This window comes from Manis pentadactyla, chromosome 4, assembly GCF_030020395.1.
Source record: "Manis pentadactyla isolate mManPen7 chromosome 4, mManPen7.hap1, whole genome shotgun sequence".
NCBI classification, from domain to species: Eukaryota; Metazoa; Chordata; class Mammalia; order Pholidota; family Manidae; genus Manis; species Manis pentadactyla.
This window is the reverse complement of record NC_080022.1, coordinates 148200696-148206695: the sequence shown is the minus strand read 5'-3', so window position 1 is coordinate 148206695 and position 6000 is coordinate 148200696.

Below are 6000 nucleotides of genomic sequence, written 5' to 3'. Positions count from 1 at the left end.
TGAGATCAGTGAATATTCCCCAGATAAAGAAGAGTAGCACATGTTTTTATTATGCTAATCATTTGTAATCATGTGTAAGATTCACTTTAGCATGCTAAAATGCCCAGGCCTAAGTGCTGTCTTTCCTCCTTCAGATCTGATGAAGTGATTTGCAAACTGGGCAACTAATTCAGCATGCAGACCCAGCTGTAAACAACACAGTAAAAGGCAAGAAGGATTCCACCTTAAGAAAAGATTGCATTTTAACACCCAGGAAGTTTAAGAAGTAAGATTCTTAACTTACTCTTTAACAATACACAATAACTCAGCCCACTTTGGAAGCTGGGCAGGTGGCCTTGTTTGATATGCTCCCTGACCAAAATGCTGGAATCCCAGGGAGAACTCAAAGCAGGAAATTCCTTATGTTAAGTTAATTCTAAATATTCAGGGCCCACTTAACAAGTCCACACCCTAAGCCTTTTTTCACGTTCCCCCAAATCCTCAACTGCCTATAAAACCCTTATGGGCTCTCTTGTACCCTCCTGGCTCGAGCCAGGAGCTCTGTCCTCTCACTGTATCTCTCAATAAAAGCCTCTCCCTGGCTCTCCTACCTTGGGTGTTTGCTAAGTTCATTCTTCCACTCCTCAAACAAGAAACCAGCATCACAAGGACCTGTGGCCACAGCTTGGAAATCACTGCTCTGGGGGTTGCCTTTTGAGCAGAACAATGTACATTCTTCCATCCCCTTCCGGTCTGTACTTACTCTTTTTCTAAAAGCATGACTGGCTGTTGCACAGCTCCCCCTACCCCTATTCCCACCTTAACCGGCCTGAACGCAGGTTACAGGCAGGATCCCCATCCCCTGTTATCTCTGTACTCCCCATTTTCAAACTTGCGCAGGAGGCAAGGCATTTGAAGTGGTGCATTTCGCAGAACACTTCTTTCGGTTACTGAAGTAGAAACAACCTTCCCAACAGGTACTATGGGCATGTTTATTCATGCAGAATAAAATCACAATCATCACACATTGCTCAGGACAAAAAATGCTACCAACCAGGACTGCAGTCGGTTGAGTTGTCTTTTAAACATTACCTTGCTACTCATTACTTCACCATGTTGCCTGTGAGCTCACAAGGGCAGAGAGATGGTGCCAAGAGTCAAAACTTTCAGCTATGAAAAAATTAAATGTGAAATTGTAATATCTATTAACTTATTTTGTTTCAGGCAGATTGCAAAGTCAGCTCCAGGTGCGTTACTGTCCTGGTAAAGTGACCTTATGTAGGGACTCCTAATTCCCAATTTGTTTTTTAAAATTTATAAAATTCAAAGGTACATAAGGGAACGTGGCACTGCAGCCTCCCCATTGTCTCCGCAGAAAACTACCACCATGACCAGATAAAGATAGTGGCTGACCCTGAGTCGCTGCCCTGAGATCTTTCTCCCGCCCACATGCCCCCGCCTGGAATGCGGTGGTGATGGGAGCAGCCTTCTTCGGGTTCCAACGGCTCCCTGCCAGCGGTTCTCCGTCAGCGGGCATTGTTGGGTGGGAAAGGCAGCAATTAAGGGGAGGCATCTAGGGCCCATTTTGCTTATGTCCTGATGAGAGGGGCCAAGAGACTGAGGAGCCGTGGGGGCTGTGATGGGGACCCTGACTAGGGCAGTGCCTACAGCAGCCTTCCTCTTAGGATATTTCAGGGGATCAGAATCTTCACGGATTCAAATGGCCTCTAGAGAAAGGAATTCCACTGACCTGTTTGATGTTTACCTTGTGTAAGGCCTTTCCTTTGGAGGTCCCTAGGAGTGGCACTGGATATAAGATTTGGTATTGGATCTGCATACAAATCCCGGCTCCAAATGGTACAGTCCCTTTGTAGCTAATGGGGCAAACACACAGCACTATGGGCTGACAGGAGGTCAGTCTGTATTTCATAAGGAATCATATGGGAAGAATGAAGAAATGACTTAAAATTCACTTGGAAATGTGAGTCATTATTTCTTTTTCTCACTGATCAATTAATTTTTTTATTTTGGTATCATTAAGGTACAATTACTTTAACAACATTATGGTCACTAGACTCCCCCTAATATCAAGTCCCCCACACATACCCCATTACAGTCACTGGCCATCAGCACAGCAAGATGCTACAGAATCATTACCTGTCTTCTCTGCATGCACTGACTTTCCTGTGTCCCCCCACCCCCACTACATTAGGTGTGCTAATCACAATGCCCCCTTTTTCCGCTTATCCCTCCCTTCCCGACCATCCTCCTCAATCCCTTTCCCTTTGGTAACTGTTAGTCCATTCTTGGGTTCTGTGAGTATGATGCTGTTTTGTTCCTTCAGTTTATTCTTTGTCCTTATACTCCACAGATGAGTGAAATCATTTGATACCTGTCTTTTCTGCCTGGCTTATTTCACTGAGCATAATACCCTCTAGCTCCATCCATGTTGTTACAAGCGGTAGGATTTGTTTTCTTCTTATGGCTGAATAATATTCCATTGTGTATATGTACCACATCTTCTTTATCCATTCAGCTACTGATGGACACTTAGGTTGCTTCCATTTCTTGGCTATTGTAAATAGTGGTGTGATAAACATAGGGGTGCATATGTCTTTTCCAAACTGGGCTGCTGCATTCTTACAGTAAATTCCTAGGAGTGGAATTCCTGGGTCAAATGGTATTTCTATTTCGGGTTTTTTGAGGAACCTCCATACTCCTTTCCACAGTGGTCGAACTAATTTACATTCCCACCAGCAGTGTAGGAGGGTTCCCCTTTCTCTACAACCTCACCAACATTTGTTTTTGTTTGTCTTTTGGATGGTGGCGATCCTTACTGGTGTGAGGTGATATCTCATTGTGGTTTTAATTTGCATTTCCCTGATGATTAGCGATGTGGAACATCTCTGCACGTGTCTTTTGGCCATCTGAATTTCTTCTTTGGCGAAGTGTCTGTTCAAATCCTGTGCCCATTTTTTAATTGGATTGTTTGCTTTTTATTTGTTGAAGTGCATGAGCGCTTTATATATTTTGGATGTCAACCACTTATGAGATCTGTCATTTATGAATATATTCTCCCAAACTGCAGGATACCTTTTGGTTCCATTGATGTTGCCCTTTGTTGTACAGAAGCTTTTCAGCTTGATATAGTCCCACTTGTTAATTTTTGCTTTTGTTTCCCTTGCCTGGGGAGATATGTTCATGAAGAAGTTGCTCATGTTAATGTCCATGAGATTTTTGCCTACATTTTTTTAAAGAGTTTTATGGATTCATGACTCACATTCAGGTCTTGGATCGATTTTGAGTTTACTTTTGTGTATGTGGTTAGACAGTGATCCAGTTTCTTTCTCTTACATGTAGCTGTCCAGTTTTGCCCACAGTAGCTGTTGAAGAGGCTGTCATTTCCCTGTTGTATGTCCATGACTCCTTTATCATATATTAATTGACCATATATGTTTGGGTTTATGTCTGGACTCTCTATTCTGTTTCACTGATCTGTGGGCCTGTTCTTGTGCCAGTACCAAATTGTCTTAATTACTGTGGCTTTGTAGTAGAGCTTGAAGTTGGGAAGAGAGATCCCCCCAGCTCTATACCTCCTTCTCAGGATTGCTTTGGCTATTTGGGGTCTGTTGTGCTTCCATATGAATTTTAAACCATTTGTCCCAGTTCCTTGAAGAATGCTGTTGGTATTTCGATAGGGATTGCATTATATCTGTAGATTGCTTTAGGCAGGAAGGCCATTTTGACATTATTAATTCTACCTAGCCAAGAGCATGGGATGAGTGTCCATTTGTTAGTGTCTTGTAGTTTTCAGGGTATAGGTATTTCACTTCCTTGGTTAGGATTATTCCTGGGTAGTTTATTCTTTTTGACACAATTGTGAATGGAATTGTTTTCCTGATTTCTCTTTCTGGTAGTTCATCGTTAGTGTACAGGAAAGCAACAGATTTCTGTGTAGTAATTTTATATCCTGCAAGTTTGCTGAATTCAGATATTAGTTCTAGAAGTTTTGGAGTGGAGTCTTTAGGGTTTTTCATGTACAATATCAAGTCATTTGCAAATAGTGACAGTTTGACTTCTTCTTTACCAATCTGGATGCCTTGTATTTCTATGTTTTGTCTGATTGCCATGGCTAGGACCTCCAGTACTATGTCAAATGACAGTGGGGAGAGTGGGCATCCCTGTCTTGTTCCCAATCTCAGAGGAAAAGCTTTCAGCTTCTTGCTATTAAGTATGATATTGGCTGTGGGTTTATCATATATGGCCTTTATTATGTTGAGGTACTTGCCCTCTATACCCATTTTGCTGAGACTTTTTATCATGAATGGATGTTGAATTTTGTCGAATGATTTTTCAGCATCTATGGAGATGATCATGTGGGTTTTGTCCTTTTTGTTTATGTGGTGGATGAAGTTCATGGATTTTCAATGTTGTACCATCTTTGCATCCCTGAGATGAATCCCACTTGATCATGGTGTGTGATCCTCTTGATGTATTTTTGAATTCGGTTTGCTAATATTTTGTTGAGTATTTTTGCGTCTATGTTCATCAGGGATATTGGTCTGTAATTTGCTTTTTTGGTGGGGTCTTTGCCTGGTTTTGGTAGTAGAGTGATGCTGGCTTCATAGAATGAGTTTGGAAGTTCTCCCTCCTCTTCTATGTTTTGAAAAACTTTAAGGAGAATGGGTATTATGTCTTCTCTGTATGTCTGATAAAATTCAGTGGTTAATCCATCTGGCCCGGGGTTTTGTTCTTGGGTAGTGTTTTGAAAACCTTTTCAATTTCATTCCTGGTAATTGGTATGTTTAGATTTTCTGTTTCTTCCTTAGTCAGTCTTGGAAGGTTTTGTTTTTCTAGGAAGTTGTCCATTTCTTCTAGGTTTTCCAGCTTGTTAGCATATAAATTTTCATAGTATTCTCTAATAATTATTTGGATTTCTGTGGGGTCTGTCATGGTTTTTCCTTTCTCATTTCTGATTCTCTGGATTTGTGTTGATTATCTTTTTCTCTTAGTAAGTCTGGTTAGGAGGTTATCTGTTTTTTTATTTTCTCAAAGAACCAGCTCTTGGTTTCATTGATTTTTTTCTATTGTTTTATTCTTCTCAATTTTATTTATTTCTTCTATGATCTTTTTATGTCCCTCCTTCTGCTGACTTTAGGCCTCATTTGTTCTTCTTTCTCCAGTTTCAATAATTGTGACTTAGGTATTCATTTGGGACTGTTCTCCCTTTTTTGAATAGGCCTGGATTGCTTTACACTTTCCTCTTAAAACTGCCTTTGCTGCATCCCACAGAAATTGGGGCTTTATGGTGTCATTGTCATTTGTCTCTGTATATTACTTGATCTCTATTTTAATTTGGTCATTGATCCTTTGATTATTTAGGAGCATGTTGTTAAGTCTCCATGTATTTGTGAGTCTTTTTGTTTTCTTTGTACAATTTATTTCTAGTTTTATGCCTTTGTGGTCTGAGAAGTTGGTTGGTATTATGTCAATCTTTTTGAATTTACTGAGGCTCTTTTTGTGGCCTAGTATGTGGTCTATTCTGGAAAATGTTCCATGTGCACTTGAGAAGAATGTATATCCTGCTGCTTTTGGGTGTAGAGTTCTGTAGATGTCTTTAAGTCTATCTGTCCTAGTGTGTTGTTCAGTGCCTCTGTGTCCTTACTTATTTTCTGTCTGGTGGATCTGTCCTTTGGAGTGAATGGTGTGTTGAAGTCTCCCAGAATGAATGCATTGCATTCTATTTCCTTCTTTAATTCTGTTAGTATTTGTTTCACATATGTTGGTGCTCCTGTATTGGGTGCATATATATTTATAATGGTTATATCGTCTTGTTGGACTGACCCCTTCATCATCATGTAATGTCCTTCTTTATCTCTTGTGACTTTCTTTGTTTTGAAGTCTATTTCATCTGATACAAGTACTGCAACACCCGCTTTTTTCTCCCTATTCTTTGCATGAAATATCTTTTTCCATCCCTTGACTTTAAGTTTGTGTATGTCTTTGGGTTTGAGGTGAGTC